Consider the following 16,582-nt stretch of genomic DNA (forward strand, 5'->3'; position numbering starts at 1 on the left):
TAGACTAAACAACATCCTCTCTCCCAGACCAACCAGACTAAACAACATCCTCTCTCCCAGACCAACTAGACTAAACAACATCCTCTCTTCCAGACCAACCAGACTAAACAACATCCTCTCTCCAGACCAACTAGACTAAACAACATCCTCTCTCCCAGACCAACTAGACTAAACAACATCCTCTCTCCCAGACCAACTATACTAAACAACATCCTCTCTCCCAGACCAACTAGACTAAACAACATCCTCTCTCCCAGACCAACCAGACTAAACAACATCCTCTCTCCCAGACCAACCAGACTAAACAACATCCTCTCTCTCAGACCAACCAGACTAAACAACATCCTCTCTCCCAGACCAACTAGACTAAACAACATCCTCTCTCCCAGACCAACTAGACTAAACAACATCCTCTCTCCAGACCAACTAGACTAAACAACATCCTCTCTCTCAGACCAACCAGACTAAACAACATCCTCTCTCCCAGACCAACCAGACTAAACAACATCCTCTCTCCCAGACCAACCAGACTAAACAACATCCTCTCTCCCAGACCAACTAGACTAAACAACATCCTTTCTCCAGACCAACTAGACTAAACAACATCCTCTCTCCCAGACCAACCAGACTAAACAACATCCTCTCTCCCAGACCAACCAGACTAAACAACATCCTCTCTCCCAGACCACAGGACCACCAGACTAAACAACATCCTCTCTCCCAGACCAACCAGACTAAACAACATCCTCTCTCCAAGACCAACCAGACTAAACAACATCCTCTCTCCCAGACCAACCAGACTAACCAACATCCTCTCTCCCAGACCAACCAGACTAAACAACATCCTCTCTCCCAGACCAACTAGACTAAACAACATCCTCTCTCCCAGACCAACTAGACTAAACAACATCCTCTCTCCCAGACCAACTAGACTAAACAACATCCTCTCTCCCAGACCAACCAGACTAAACAACATCCTCTCTCCCAGACCAACTAGACTAAACAACATCCTCTCTCCCAGACCAACTAGACTAAACAACATCCTCTCTCCCAGACCAACCAGACTAAACAACATCCTCTCTCCCAGACCAACCAGACTAAACAACATCCTCTCTCCCAGACCAACCAGACTAAACAACATCCTCTCTCCCAGACCAACTAGACTAAACAACATCCTCTCTCCCAGACCAACCAGACTAAACAACATCCTCTCTCCCAGACCAACTAGACTAAACAACATCCTCTCTCCCAGACCAACCAGACTAAACAACATCCTCTCTCCCAGACCAACTAGACTAAACAACATCCTCTCTCCCAGACCACAGGACCACCAGACTAAACAACATCCTCTCTCCCAGACCAACTATACTAAACAACATCCTCTCTCCCAGACCAACTAGACTAAACAACATCCTCTCTCCCAGACCAACTAGACTAAACAACATCCTCTCTCCCAGACCAACCAGACTAAACAACATCCTCTCTCCCAGACCAACCAGACTAAACAACATCCTCTCTCCCAGACCAACCAGACTAAACAACATCCTCTCTCCCAGACCAACTAAACTAAACAACATCCTCTCTCCCAGACCAACTAGACTAAACAACATCCTCTCCCAGACCAACTAGACTAAACAACATCCTCTCTCCCAGACCACAGGACCACCAGACTAAACAACATCCTCTCTCCCAGACCAACTAGACTAAACAACATCCTCTCTCCCAGACCAACTAGACTAAACAACATCCTCTCTCTCCCAGACCAACTAGACTAAACAACATCCTCTCTCCCAGACCAACCAGACTAAACATCATCCTCTCTCCCAGACCAAGCCTTTTCTCTGGCCTGTCCATGCTGAACCCTTGTAGGCCAGAGAGTGAATTCAGAAACGAGAAAAAACACCCCTCTTAACCCCAGATCTGTCTAAACTAGACACTGGGAGACATGGTGTGTGCTGTGAGTCTAGGTTGGTGGTCAGTACTGTGATGGTGGTCAGTACTGTGATGGTGGTCAGTACTGTGAGTCTAGGTTGGTGGTCAGTACTGTGATGGTGGTCAGTACTGTGAGTCTAGGTTGGTGGTCAGTACTGTGATGGTGGTCAGTACTGTGATGGTGGTCAGTACTGTGAGTCTAGGTTGGTGGTCAGTACTGTGATGGTGGTCAGTACTGTGCGTCTAGGTTGGTGGTCTGTACTGTGAGTCTAGGTTGGTGGTCTGTTCTGTGAGTCTAGGTTGGTGGTCTGTTCTGTGAGTCTAGGTTGGTGTTCAGTACTGTGATGGTGGTCAGTACTGTGAGTCTAGGTTGGTGGTCTGTTCTGTGAGTCTAGGTTGGTGGTCAGTACTGTGAGTCTAGGTTGGTGGTCTGTACTGTGAGCCTAGGTTGGTGGTCTGTTCTGTGAGTCTAGGTTGGTGGTCTGTTCTGTGAGTCTAGGCTGGTGGTCTGTTCTGTGAGTCTAGGTTGGTGGTCTGTACTGTGAGTCTAGGTTGGTGGTCTGTTCTGTGAGTCTAGGTTGGTGGTCTGTTCTGTGAGTCTAGGTTGGTGGTCTGTTCTGTGAGTCTAGGTTGGTGGTCTGTTCTGTGAGTCTAGGTTGGTGTTCTGTTCTGTGAGTCTAGGTTGGTGGTCTGTTCTGTGAGTCTAGGTTGGTGGTCTGTACTGTGAGTCTAGGTTGGTGGTCTGTACTGTGATGATGCTCAGTCGTGGATGCTAACTGTGTGCGGTTGACCTGTGTGTGTGTGTGTGTGTGTGTGTGTCTATTTTACTGTGCACTAGAACCTAAAAGGGTTATTCAACTGTCCCCATAGGAGAACCCTTTTTGGTTCCAGGTAGAACCTTTTGGGGTTCTATGTAGAACCATTTCCACAGAGGGTTCTACCTGGAACCCAAAAGGGTTCTACCTGGAATCAAAAAGGGTTCTCCTATGGGGACAGTTGAATAACCCTTTTGGAACTCTTTTTTTTCTAAGAGTGTGTGCGGTTGACCTCTGTGTGTGTGTGTGTTCTTACTGTGTGCGGTTGACCTCTGCGTGGGCGATGGCACTGAGGAAAGGCAGGATGTTTCCATAGTGAAGGAACAGACGGACCAATGGGATAGCTGCTTCCTGTTTCTCCCTGCAGACCTCCCCTAGGATATGGGCCGCAGATGCCGACACCGGCTGGGAGGGGAGAGGGGGATACACGCGTCACACACAAAGTACCTACAGTATCCTCCCCTCACCTTTATGTTAGTGGAGGTATCTACAGTATCCTCCCTTCACCTTTATGTTAGTGGAGGTATCTACAGTATCCCTCCTCACCTTTATGTTAGTAGAGGTATCTACAGTATCCTCCCTCCTCACCTTTATGTTAGTGGAGGTATCTACAGTATCCTCCCTTCACCTTTATGTTAGTGGAGGTATCTACAGTATCCTCCCCTCACCTTTATGTTAGTGGAGGTATCTACAGTATCCTCCCTCACCTTTATGTTAGTGGAGGTATCTACAGTATCCTCCCCTCACCTTTATGTTAGTGGAGGTATCTACAGTATCCTCCCTCGCCTTTATGTTAGTGGAGGTATCTACAGTATCCTCCCTCACCTTTATGTTAGTGGAGGTATCTACAGTATCCTCCCCTCCTCACCTTTATGTTAGTGGAGGTATCTACAATATCCTCCCTCCCCTTTACGTTAGTGGAGGTATCTACAGTATCCTCCCTCACCTTTATGTTAGTGGAGGTATCTACAGTATCCTCCCCTCACCTTTATGTTAGTGGAGGTATCTACAGTATCCTCCCTCACCTTTATGTTAGTGGAGGTATCTACAGTATCCTCCCCTCACCTTTATGTTAGTGGAGGTATCTACAGTATCCCTCCCCTCACCTTTATGTTAGTGGAGGTATCTACAGTATCCCTCCCTCACCTTTATGTTAGTGGAGGTATCTACAGTATCCTCCCCCCTCACCTTTATGTTAGTGGAGGTATCTACAGTATCCTCCCTCACCTTTATGTTAGTGGAGGTATCTACAGTATCCCTCCCCTCACCTTTATGTTAGTGGAGGTATCTACAGTATCCCCCCCCCCCCTCACCTTTATGTTAGTGGAGGTATCTACAGTATCCCTCCCTCCTCCCCTTTATGTTAGTGGAGGTATCTACAGTATCCCCCCTCCCCTCCCCTTTATGTTAGTGGAGGTATCTACAGTATCCTCCCCTCCCCTTTATGTTAGTGGAGGTATCTACAGTATCCCCCCCCCTCCCCTTTATGTTAGTGGAGGTATCTACAGTATCCCCCCTCCCCTTTATGTTAGTGGAGGTATCTACAGTATCCCCCCCCTCACCTTTATGTTAGTGGAGGTATCTACAGTATCCCCCCCTCACCTTTATGTTAGTGGAGGTATCTACAGTATCCCCCCCCCCCTCCCCTTTATGTTAGTGGAGGTATCTACAGTATCCCTCCTCACCTTTATGTTAGTGGAGGTATCTACAGTATCCCCCCCTCACCTTTATGTTAGTGGAGGTATCTACAGTATCCCTCCCCTCACCTTTATGTTAGTGGAGGTATCTACAGTATCCCTCCCCTCACCTTTATGTTAGTGGAGGTATCTACAGTATCCCCCCCCTCACCTTTATGTTAGTGGAGGTATCTACAGTATCCCTCCCCTCACCTTTATGTTAGTGGAGGTATCTACAGTATCCCTCCTCACCTTTATGTTAGTGGAGGTATCTACAGTATCCCCCCCTCACCTTTATGTTAGTGGAGGTATCTACAGTATCCTCCCCCCTCACCTTTATGTTAGTGGAGGTATCTACAGTATCCCCCCCCCCCCCCTCACCTTTATGTTAGTGGAGGTATCTACAGTATCCCCCACTCACCTTTATGTTAGTGGAGGTATCTACAGTATCCTCCCCCCTCTTCACCTTTATGTTAGTGGAGGTATCTACAGTATCCCCCCCCTCACCTTTATGTTAGTGGAGGTATCTACAGTATCCTCCCCTCCCCTTTATGTTAGTGGAGGTATCTACAGTATCCTCCCCCTCACCTTTATGTTAGTGGAGGTATCTACAGTATCCTCCCCTCACCTTTATGTTAGTGGAGGTATCTACAGTATCCTCCCCTCCCCTTTATGTTAGTGGAGGTATCTACAGTATCCTCCCCCTCACCTTTATGTTAGTGGAGGTATCTACAGTATCCCCCCCCCCCCCCCTCACCTTTATGTTAGTGGAGGTATCTACAGTATCCCCCCCCCCCCTCCCCTTTATGTTAGTGGAGGTATCTACAGTATCCTCCCCTCCCCTTTATGTTAGTGGAGGTATCTACAGTATCCTCCCCTCACCTTTATGTTAGTGGGGGTATCTACAGTATCCCCCCCCCCCCTCCCCTTTATGTTAGTGGAGGTATCTACAGTATCCTCCCCTCCCCTTTATGTTAGTGGAGGTATCTACAGTATCCCTCCCCTCACCTTTATGTTAGTGGAGGTATCTACAGTATCCTCCCCTCCCCTTTATGTTAGTGGAGGTATCTACAGTATCCTCCCCTCACCTTTATGTTAGTGGAGGTATCTACAGTATCCCTCCCCTCACCTTTATGTTAGTGGAGGTATCTACAGTATCCCTCCCCTCACCTTTATGTTAGTGGAGGTATCTACAGTATCCCCCCCCCCCTCACCTTTATGTTAGTGGAGGTATCTACAGTATCCCTCCTCACCTTTATGTTAGTGGAGGTATCTACAGTATCCCCCCCCCCTCCCCTTTATGTTAGTGGAGGTATCTACAGTATCCCCCCCTCACCTTTATGTTAGTGGAGGTATCTACAGTATCCTCCCCCCTCCCCTTTATGTTAGTGGAGGTATCTACAGTATCCTCCCCTCACCTTTATGTTAGTGGAGGTATCTACAGTATCCCCCCCTCACCTTTATGTTAGTGGAGGTATCTACAGTATCCTCCCCCCTCCCCTTTATGTTAGTGGAGGTATCTACAGTATCCCTCCCCTCACCTTTATGTTAGTGGAGGTATCTACAGTATCCTCCCCTCCCCTTTATGTTAGTGGAGGTATCTACAGTATCCTCCCCTCACCTTTATGTTAGTGGAGGTATCTACAGTATCCCTCCCCTCACCTTTATGTTAGTGGAGGTATCTACAGTATCCCTCCCCTCACCTTTATGTTAGTGGAGGTATCTACAGTATCCCCCCCCTCACCTTTATGTTAGTGGAGGTATCTACAGTATCCCCCCCCCCTCACCTTTATGTTAGTGGAGGTATCTACAGTATCCCTCCTCACCTTTATGTTAGTGGAGGTATCTACAGTATCCCCCCCCCCTCCCCTTTATGTTAGTGGAGGTATCTACAGTATCCCCCCCTCACCTTTATGTTAGTGGAGGTATCTACAGTATCCCCCCCTCACCTTTATGTTAGTGGAGGTATCTACAGTATCCCCCCCTCACCTTTATGTTAGTGGAGGTATCTACAGTATCCCCCCCCCCCCCCCTCCCCTTTATGTTAGTGGAGGTATCTACAGTATCCCCCCCCCCCCCCTCACCTTTATGTTAGTGGAGGTATCTACAGTATCCTCCCCCCTCCCCTTTATGTTAGTGGAGGTATCTACAGTATCCTCCCCTCACCTTTATGTTAGTGGAGGTATCTACAGTATCCTCCCCCCTCCCCTTTATGTTAGTGGAGGTATCTACAGTATCCTCCCCTCACCTTTATGTTAGTGGAGGTATCTACAGTATCCCCCCCCCCTCACCTTTATGTTAGTGGAGGTATCTACAGTATCCCTCCTCACCTTTATGTTAGTGGAGGTATCTACAGTATCCCCCCCCCTCCCCTTTATGTTAGTGGAGGTATCTACAGTATCCTCCCCTCCCCTTTATGTTAGTGGAGATATCTACAGTATCCCTCCCCTCACCTTTATGTTAGTGGAGGTATCTACAGTATCCCCCCCCCTCACCTTTATGTTAGTGGAGGTATCTACAGTATCCTCCCCCCTCACCTTTATGTTAGTGGAGGTATCTACAGTATCCCCCCCCCCCCCCCTCACCTTTATGTTAGTGGAGGTATCTACAGTATCCTCCCCCCTCACCTTTATGTTAGTGGAGGTATCTACAGTATCCCCCCCCCTCCCCTTTATGTTAGTGGAGGTATCTACAGTATCCTCCCCCCTCACCTTTATGTTAGTGGAGGTATCTACAGTATCCTCCCCTCACCTTTATGTTAGTGGAGGTATCTACAGTATCCCTCCCCTCACCTTTATGTTAGTGGAGGTATCTACAGTATCCTCCCCTCACCTTTATGTTAGTGGAGGTATCTACAGTATCCCTCCCCTCACCTTTATGTTAGTGGAGGTATCTACAGTATCCTCCCCTCACCTTTATGTTAGTGGAGGTATCTACAGTATCCTCCCCCCTCACCTTTATGTTAGTGGAGGTATCTACAGTATCCTCCCCTCACCTTTATGTTAGTGGAGGTATCTACAGTATCCTCCCCTCACCTTTATGTTAGTGGAGGTATCTACAGTATCCTCCCCTCACCTTTATGTTAGTGGAGGTATCTACAGTATCCTCCCCTCACCTTTATGTTAGTGGAGGTATCTACAGTATCCTCCCCCCTCCCCTTTATGTTAGTGGAGGTATCTACAGTATCCTCCCCTCACCTTTATGTTAGTGGAGGTATCTACAGTATCCCTCCCCTCACCTTTATGTTAGTGGAGGTATCTACAGTATCCTCCCCTCACCTTTATGTTAGTGGAGGTATCTACAGTATCCCTCCCCTCACCTTTATGTTAGTGGAGGTATCTACAGTATCCCTCCCCTCACCTTTATGTTAGTGGAGGTATCTACAGTATCCCCCCCCCTCACCTTTATGTTAGTGGAGGTATCTACAGTATCCTCCCCTCACCTTTATGTTAGTGGAGGTATCTACAGTATCCCTCCTCACCTTTATGTTAGTGGAGGTATCTACAGTATCCTCCCCTCACCTTTATGTTAGTGGAGGTATCTACAGTATCCTCCCCTCACCTTTATGTTAGTGGAGGTATCTACAGTATCCTCCCCTCACCTTTATGTTAGTGGAGGTATCTACAGTATCCTCCCCTCACCTTTATGTTAGTGGAGGTATCTACAGTATCCCTCCCCTCACCTTTATGTTAGTGGAGGTATCTACAGTATCCCCCCCTCACCTTTATGTTAGTGGAGGTATCTACAGTATCCTCCCCTTACTTTTATGTTAGTGGAGGTATCTACAGTATCCTCCCCTCACCTTTATGTTAGTGGAGGTATCTACAGTATCCTCCCCTCACCTTTATGTTAGTGGAGGTATCTACAGTATCCCCCCCCTCACCTTTATGTTAGTGGAGGTATCTACAGTATCCCCCCCTCACCTTTATGTTAGTGGAGGTATCTACAGTATCCCTCCTCACCTTTATGTTAGTGGAGGTATCTACAGTATCCTCCCTCACCTTTATGTTAGTGGAGGTATCTACAGTATCCTCCCCTCACCTTTATGTTAGTGGAGGTATCTACAGTATCCTCCCCTCCCCTTTATGTTAGTGGAGGTATCTACAGTATCCCTCCCCTCACCTTTATGTTAGTGGAGGTATCTACAGTATCCTCCCCTCACCTTTATGTTAGTGGAGGTATCTACAGTATCCCTCCCCTCACCTTTATGTTAGTGGAGGTATCTACAGTATCCTCCCCTCCCCTTTATGTTAGTGGAGGTATCTACAGTATCCCTCCCCTCACCTTTATGTTAGTGGAGGTATCTACAGTATCCCTCCCCTCCCCTTTATGTTAGTGGAGGTATCTACAGTATCCTCCCCTCACCTTTATGTTAGTGGAGGTATCTACAGTATCCCTCCCCTCACCTTTATGTTAGTGGAGGTATCTACAGTATCCTCCCCTCCCCTTTATGTTAGTGGAGGTATCTACAGTATCCTCCCCCCTCACCTTTATGTTAGTGGAGGTATCTACAGTATCCTCCCCTCCCCTTTATGTTAGTGGAGGTATCTACAGTATCCTCCCCCCTCACCTTTATGTTAGTGGAGGTATCTACAGTATCCTCCCCTCACCTTTATGTTAGTGGAGGTATCTACAGTATCCCTCCCCCCTCACCTTTATGTTAGTGGAGGTATCTACAGAATTATCCCTCACCTTTACGTTAGTGGAGGTATCTACAGTATCTCCCCTCACCTTTACGTTAGCGGAGGTATCTACAGAATTATCCCTCACCTTTATGTTAGTGGAGGTATCTACAGTATCTCCCCTCACCTTTACGTTAGCGGAGGTATCTACAGAATTATCCCTCACCTTTACGTTAGCGGAGGTATCTACAGTATCTCCCCTCACCTTTACGTTAGCGGAGGTCAGCAGCAGGTCTCTCAGAGGGCTGTAGTGGTCAGAGGGGAACACATGGTCCTCAGTGTAAACAATGTTCAAACGAAGAGAACCCAGCTCATCCACCTTCACTGGTTTCCCTCCATTATCCCTGGGCTGCAGAAAGTACCTAGGATGGAGAGAGAGAGAGAGAGAGGGAGAGAGGAGGGGAGGATGGAGAGAGAGAGGGAGGGGAGGATGGAGAGAGAGAGAGAGGGAGAGAGGAGGGGAGGATGGAGAGAGAGAGAGAGAGAGAGAGAGCGAGAGGAGGGGAGGATGGAGAGAGAGGGAGGGAGAGAGAGAGAGAGGAGGGGAGGATGGAGAGAGAGAGAGAGAAAGGGGGGAGGGGAGGATGGAGAGAGAGAGCGAGAAAGGGGAGAGGGGAGGATGGAGAGAGATCGGGAGGTAAGTCATTATCTCTTTGTTGAGAGAAACAGAAAGATCAAGAGAAAGATCAAGAGTGAGAGAAATATTAAGAGTGAGAGTAAGATAGAGAGAAAGATAGAGAGCGTGAGAGATTGTGATGGGGTTGTGACAGAGAGCGATAGATCAAATCAACGTTTATTGGTCACGTACACAGTTGTTATAGCGTTATAGCGATGCAGTGAAATGTCTCTCTCTATCACACTGTCTCTCTCTATCACTGTCTCTCTGTCTGTCTCTGACTGAGGTCCAGAACACATGGTGAGACATGTATAGGGGCGGCAGGTGGCTTAGTGGTTAAGAGCGTTGTGCCAGTAACCGAAAGGTCGCTGGTTCTAATCCCCGAGCCAACTAGGTGAAAAATCTGTTGATGTGCCCTTAAGCAAGGCACTTAACCCTAATTGCTCATGTAAGTGGCTCTGGATAAGAGCGTCTGCTAAATGACTAAAATGTAAATGTTTCCTGTAATCCATGGCTTCTGGTTGGGGTATGTACGTACGTCATCGATGCACTTATTGATGAAGCCAGTGACTGATGTGGTGTACTCCTCAATGCCATCAGAAGAATCCAGTCTGTGCTAGCAAAACATGTCCTGTAGCTTAGCATCTGCGTCATCTGACCACCTTTTTATTAACCGAGTCACTGGTGCTTCCTGCTTCAGTTTTTGCTTATAAGCAGGAATCAGGAGGATAGAGTTATGGTCAGATTTGCCAAATGGAGGGCGAGGGAGAGCTTTGTATGCGTCTCTGTGTGTGGAGTAAAGGTGGTCTAGAGTTTTTTTCCCCTCTGGTTGCACATTTAACATGCTGGTAGAAATTAGGTAGAACGGATTTAAGTTTCCCTGCATTAATGTCCCCGGCCACTAGGAGCGCTGCCTCTGGATGAGCATTTTCCTGTTTGCTTATGGCCGTATACGGTTCATTGAGTGCGGTCTTAGTGCCAGCATCGGTTTGATGTGGTAAATAGACAGCTACGAAGAATATAGATGAAAACTCTCTTGGTAAATAGTGTGGTCTACAGCTTATCATGAGATACCCTACCTCTTCTTTTTGTAAACAACAGCACCAGCTGTTGTTTACAAATATACATAGACCGCCACCAATTACCAGAGGCAGCTGTTCTATCCTGCCGGTACAGTGTATAACCCGCCAGCTGTATGTTATCCATGTCTTCCTTCAGCCACGACTCGGTGAAACATAAGATATTACAGTTTTTAATGTCCCGTTGGTAGGATATTCCTGCCTGTAGTTCGTCCACTTTATTATCAAGCGATTGTAAATTGTCCGATAGTATCCATGGCAAAGGCAGATTAGCCACTCGTCGCCGGCTCCTTACCAGGCACCCCGATCTCCTTCCGCGATATCTCCTTTCTTTCTACTGAATGACGGGGATGAGGGCCCTGTCGGGTGTCTGGAGCAAATCCCTCTCGTCCAACTCATTAAAGAAATATTATTCGTCCAGTTCAAGGTGAGTAATCGCTGTTCTGATGTCCAGAAGCTCTTTTCGGTCATAAGAGACGGTAGCTGCATCATTATGTACAAAATAAATGACAAACAATGCGAAAAAACACACGAAATAGCCTGGTTGGTTAAGAGTCCATAAAACGGCAGCCATTAGTTAGGATGTGTCTCACCATGCGTCGTGGACCCCAGCCTGTCCCAGCCTGGTTGGTTAAGAGACCATAAAACGGCAGCCATTAGTTAGGATGTGTCTCACCATGCGTCGTGGACCCCAGCCTGTCCATAAAACGGCAGCCATTAGTTAGGATGTGTCTCACCATGCGTCGTGGACCCCAGCCTGTCCCAGGGTCCTCAGCGGAACTCGAACCCCTCCCAGGAACTCATCACCGAACTTCAGGTTACTGGCATTCCACAGGTCAACCCTACATACAGAGAGACAACAGGTCAGCCCTACATACAGAGAGACAACAGGTCAGCCCTACATACAGAGAGACAACAGGTCAGCCCTACATACAGAGAGACAACAGTCAGAGTCACAACACACACACACACACTCACACACACACACAACTAGATCCACACACACACACACACACACACACACACAGCTAGATCCACACACACACACACACACACACACAATTAGATCCACACACACACAACTAGATCCATACACACACACACAAACACACAACTAGATCCACACAAACACACAAACACACAACTAGATCCACACACACACACACACACACACACACACACACACACACAACTAGATCCACACACACACACAAACACACAAACACAACTACATCCACACACACATACAGTTGCTGTACACAGACATTCTATTTGTATGTAGACACACAAGCTGTCCCCGTGGAACACACAGACACACAGACTCACCTCAGAGCCAGCTTGTCAACATCCTCCTCCTCCACATCAAACTGTCTCTTAGTGTGACTAAGAGGTCGAGTCACCTGCAGGACAGAGACAGAGACAGAGTTATTAGCTACAGTGGTTAACAGGGAAAGAGACAGGGAGAGAGACAGGGAGAGAGTCAGGGAGAGAGCCAGGGAGAGAGCCAGGGAGAGAGACAGGGAGAGAGACAGGGAGAGAGCCAGGGAGAGAGCCAGGGAGAGAGACAGGGAGAGAGCCAGGGAGAGAGACAGGGAGAGAGACAGGGAGAGAGCCAGGGAGAGAGCAAGGGAGAGAGCCAGGGAGAGAGCCAGGGAGAGAGCCAGGGAGAACACAGGGAGAGATACAGGGAGAGAGACAGGGAGAGAGACAGGGAGAGAGCCAGGGAGAGAGACAGGGAGAGAGACAGGGAGAGAGACAGGGAGAGAGCCAGGGAGAGATACAGGGAGAGATACAGGGAGAGATACAGGGAGAGAGCCAGGGAGAGATACAGGGAGAGAGCCAGGGAGAGATACAGGGAGAGAGCCAGGGAGAGAGCCAGGGAGAGAGCCAGGGAGAGAGCCAGGGAGAACACGGGGAGAACACAGGGAGAGAGCCAGGGAGAACACAGGGAGAGAGCCAGGGAGTGAGCCAGGGAGAGAGCCAGGGAGAGAGCCAGGGAGAGAGCCAGGGAGAGAGCCAGGGAGAACACAGGGAGAACACAGGGAGAGATACAGGGAGAACACAGGGAGAGAGCCAGGGAGAAGACAGGGAGAGAGCCAGGGAGAAGACAGGGAGAGAGCCAGGGAGTGAGCCAGGGAGAGAGCCAGGGAGAGAGCCAGGGAGAGAGCCAGGGAGAGAGACAGGGAGAGAGCCAGGGAGAGATACAGGGAGAGAGACAGGGAGAGAGCCAGGGAGAGATACAGGGAGAGAGACAGGGAGAGAGCCAGGGAGAGAGCCAGGGAGAACACAGGGAGAGAGCCAGGGAGAACACAGGGAGAGAGCCAGGGAGAAGACAGGGAGAGAACCAGGGAGAAGACAGGGAGAGAGCCAGGGAGAGAGCCAGGGAGTAGCCAGGGAGAGATACAGGGAGAGAGCCAGGGAGAGATACAGGGAGAGAGCCAGGGAGAAGACAGGGAGAGATACAGGGAGAGAGCCAGGGAGAACACAGGGAGAGAGCCAGGGAGTGAGCCAGGGATAGATACAGGGAGAGAACCAGGGAGAGAGCCAGGGAGAGAGCCAGGGAGAGAGCCATGGAGAGATACAGGGAGAGAGCCAGGGAGAGAGCCAGGGAGAGAGCCAGGGAGAGAGCCAGGGAGAAGACAGGGAGAGAGCCAGGGAGAGAGCCAGGGAGAGATACAGGGATAGAGCCAGGGAGAACACAGGGAGAGAGCCAGGGAGAAGACAGGGAGAGAGCCAGGGAGAGAGCCAGGGAGAGAGCCAGGGAGAGAGCCAGGGAGAGATACAGGGATAGAGCCAGGGAGAACACAGGGAGAGAGCCAGGGAGAAGACAGGGAGAGAGCCAGGGAGAGAGCCAGGGAGAGAGCCAGGGAGAACACAGGGAGAGAGCCAGGGAGAGAGACAGGGAGAACACAGGGAGAGAGCCAGGGAGAACACAGGGAGAGAGCCAGGGAGAAGACAGGGAGAGAGACAGGGAGAGAGCCAGGGAGAGAGCCAGGGAGAGAGCCAGGGAGAACACAGGGAGAGAGACAGGGAGAGAGCCAGGGAGAAGACAGGGAGAGATACAGGGAGAACACAGGGAGAGAGCCAGGGAGAGAGCCAGGGAGAACACAGGGAGAAGACAGGGAGAGAGCCAGGGAGAAGACAGGGAGAGAGCCAGGGAGAGAGCCAGGGAGAGATACAGGGATAGAGCCAGGGAGAACACAGGGAGAGAGCCAGGGAGAGAGCCAGGGAGAAGACAGGGAGAGAGCCAGGGAGAGAGCCAGGGAGAGAGCCAGGGAGAGATACAGGGATAGAGCCAGGGAGAACACAGGGAGAGAGCCAGGGAGAAGACAGGGAGAGAGCCAGGGAGAAGACAGGGAGAGAGCCAGGGAGAGAGCCAGGGAGAGAGCCAGGGAGAACACAGGGAGAGAGCCAGGGAGAGAGACAGGGAGAGAGCCAGGGAGAACACAGGGAGAGAGACAGGGAGAACACAGGGAGAGAGCCAGGGAGAACACAGGGAGAGAGCCAGGGAGAACACAGGGAGAGAGCCAGGGAGAACACAGGGAGAGAGACAGGGAGAACACAGGGAGAGAGACAGGGAGAACACAGGGAGAGAGACAGGGAGAACACAGGGAGAGAGACAGGGAGAACACAGGGAGAGAGACAGGGAGAGAGACAGGAAGAGAGCCAGGGAGAACACAGGGAGAGAGACAGGGAGAACACAGGGAGAGAGCCAGGGAGAACACAGGGAGAGAGCCAGGGAGAACACAGGGAGAGAGCCAGGGAGAACACAGGGAGAGAGACAGGGAGAACACAGGGAGAGAGACAGGGAGAACACAGGGAGAGAGACAGGGAGAGATACAGGGAGAGATACAGGGAGAGAGCCAGGGAGAGAGCCAGGGAGAGAGACAGGGAGAGAGACAGGGAGAGAGCCAGGGAGAGAGACAGGGAGAACACAGGGAGAGAGACAGGGAGAACACAGGGAGAGAGCCAGGGAGAAGACAGGGAGAGAGCCAGGGAGAGAGCCAGGGAGAACACAGGGAGAGAGACAGGGAGAGATACAGGGAGAGATACAGGGAGAGAGCCAGGGAGAGAGCCAGGGAGAGAGACAGGGAGAGAGCCAGGGAGAACACAGGGAGAGAGACCGGGAGAGAGACAGTGAGAGAGACAGGGAGAGAGCCAGGGAGAACACAGGGAGAGAGACAGGGAGAGATACAGGGAGAGAGCCAGGGAGAGATACAGGGAGAGAGCCAGAGAGAACACAGGGAGAGAGACAGGGAGAACACAGGGAGAGAGACAGGGAGAGAGCCAGGGAGAGAGCCAGGGAGAAGACAGGGAGAGATACAGGGAGAGAGCCAGGGAGAGAGACAGGGAGAGAGCCAGGGAGAGAGCCAGGGAGAGAGCCAGGGAGAACACAGGGAGAGAGCCAGGGAGAACACAGGGAGAGAGACAGGGAGAACACAGGGAGAGAGACAGGGAGAGAGACAGGGAGAGAGCCAGGGAGAAAACAGGGAGAGAGCCAGGGAGAGAGCCAGGGAGAGAGCCAGGGAGAGAGCCAGAGCGAGATACAGGGATAGAGCCAGGGAGAGAGCCAGGGAGAGAGCCAGGGAGAGAGCCAGGGAGAGAGCCAGGGAGAGAGCCAGAGAGAGATACAGGGATAGAGCCAGGGAGAACACAGGGAGAGAGCCAGGGAGAACACAGGGAGAGAGACAGGGAGAGATACAGGGAGAGATACAGGGAGAGAGCCAGGGAGAGAGCCAGGGAGAGAGCCAGGGAGAGAGACAGGGAGAGAGCCAGGGAGAACACAGGGAGAGAGACCGGGAGAGAGACAGGGAGAGAGACAGGGAGAGAGCCAGGGAGAACACAGGGAGAGAGCCAGAGAGAACACAGGGAGAGAGACAGGGAGAGAGCCAGGGAGAGAGCCAGGGAGAGAGCCAGGGAGAGAGACAGGGAGAGAGCCAGGGAGAACACAGGGAGAGAGACCGGGAGAGAGACAGTGAGAGAGACAGGGAGAGAGCCAGGGAGAACACAGGGAGAGAGACCGGGAGAGAGACAGGGAGAGAGACAGGGAGAGAGCCAGGGAGAGATACAGGGAGAGAGCCAGGGAGAACACAGGGAGAGAGACCGGGAGAGAGACAGGGAGAGAGACAGGGAGAGAGCCAGGGAGAACACAGGGAGAGAGCCAGGGAGAACACAGGGAGAGAGACAGGGAGAGAGCCAGGGAGAACACAGGGAGAGAGACAGGGAGAGAGACAGGGAGAGAGCCAGGGAGAGATACAGGGAGAGAGCCAGGGAGAACACAGGGAGAGAGACCGGGAGAGAGACAGGGAGAGAGACAGGGAGAGAGCCAGGGAGAACACAGGGAATGAGACAGGGAGAACACAGGGAGAGAGCCAGGGAGAGAGCCAGGGAGAGAGCCAGGGAGAACACAGGGAGAGAGACCGGGAGAGAGACAGGGAGAGAGACAGGGAGAGAGCCAGGGAGAGAGACAGGGAGAGAGCCAGGGAGAAGACAGGGAGAGAGCCAGGGAGAGATACAGGGAGAGAGCCAGGGAGAACACAGGGAGAGAGCCAGGGAGAACACAGGGAGAGAGACAGGGAGAGAGCCAGGGAGAACACAGGGAGAGAGACAGGGAGAGAGACAGGGAGAGAGCCAGGGAGAGATACAGGGAGAGAGCCAGGGAGAACACAGGGAGAGAGACCGGGAGAGAGACAGGGAGAGAGACAGGGAGAGAGCCAGGGAGAACACAGGGAGTGAGACAGGGAGAACACAGGGAGAGAGCCAGGGAGAAGACAGGGAGAGA

General features: G+C 50.9%; 1 long non-coding RNA gene across 1 annotated transcript; it reads right to left on the reverse strand.

Moving 5' to 3' along the window:
* Positions 1-3,008: 3,008 nt before the first annotated feature.
* LOC311126109 lies at positions 3,009-12,196 on the reverse strand. Its single transcript, XR_014612947.1, has 4 exons — positions 12,127-12,196; positions 11,538-11,642; positions 9,311-9,467; positions 3,009-3,152 (listed from the first exon to the last, which is right to left on the reverse strand). It is a non-coding gene; the product is annotated as an uncharacterized lncRNA (long non-coding RNA).
* Between the last annotated feature and the right edge of the window lie 4,386 nt (positions 12,197-16,582).

The sequence above is a fragment of the Coregonus lavaretus genome, assembly GCF_964263955.1.
Source record: "Coregonus lavaretus genome assembly, contig: HAP1_SCAFFOLD_7381, whole genome shotgun sequence".
NCBI classification, from domain to species: Eukaryota; Metazoa; Chordata; class Actinopteri; order Salmoniformes; family Salmonidae; genus Coregonus; species Coregonus lavaretus.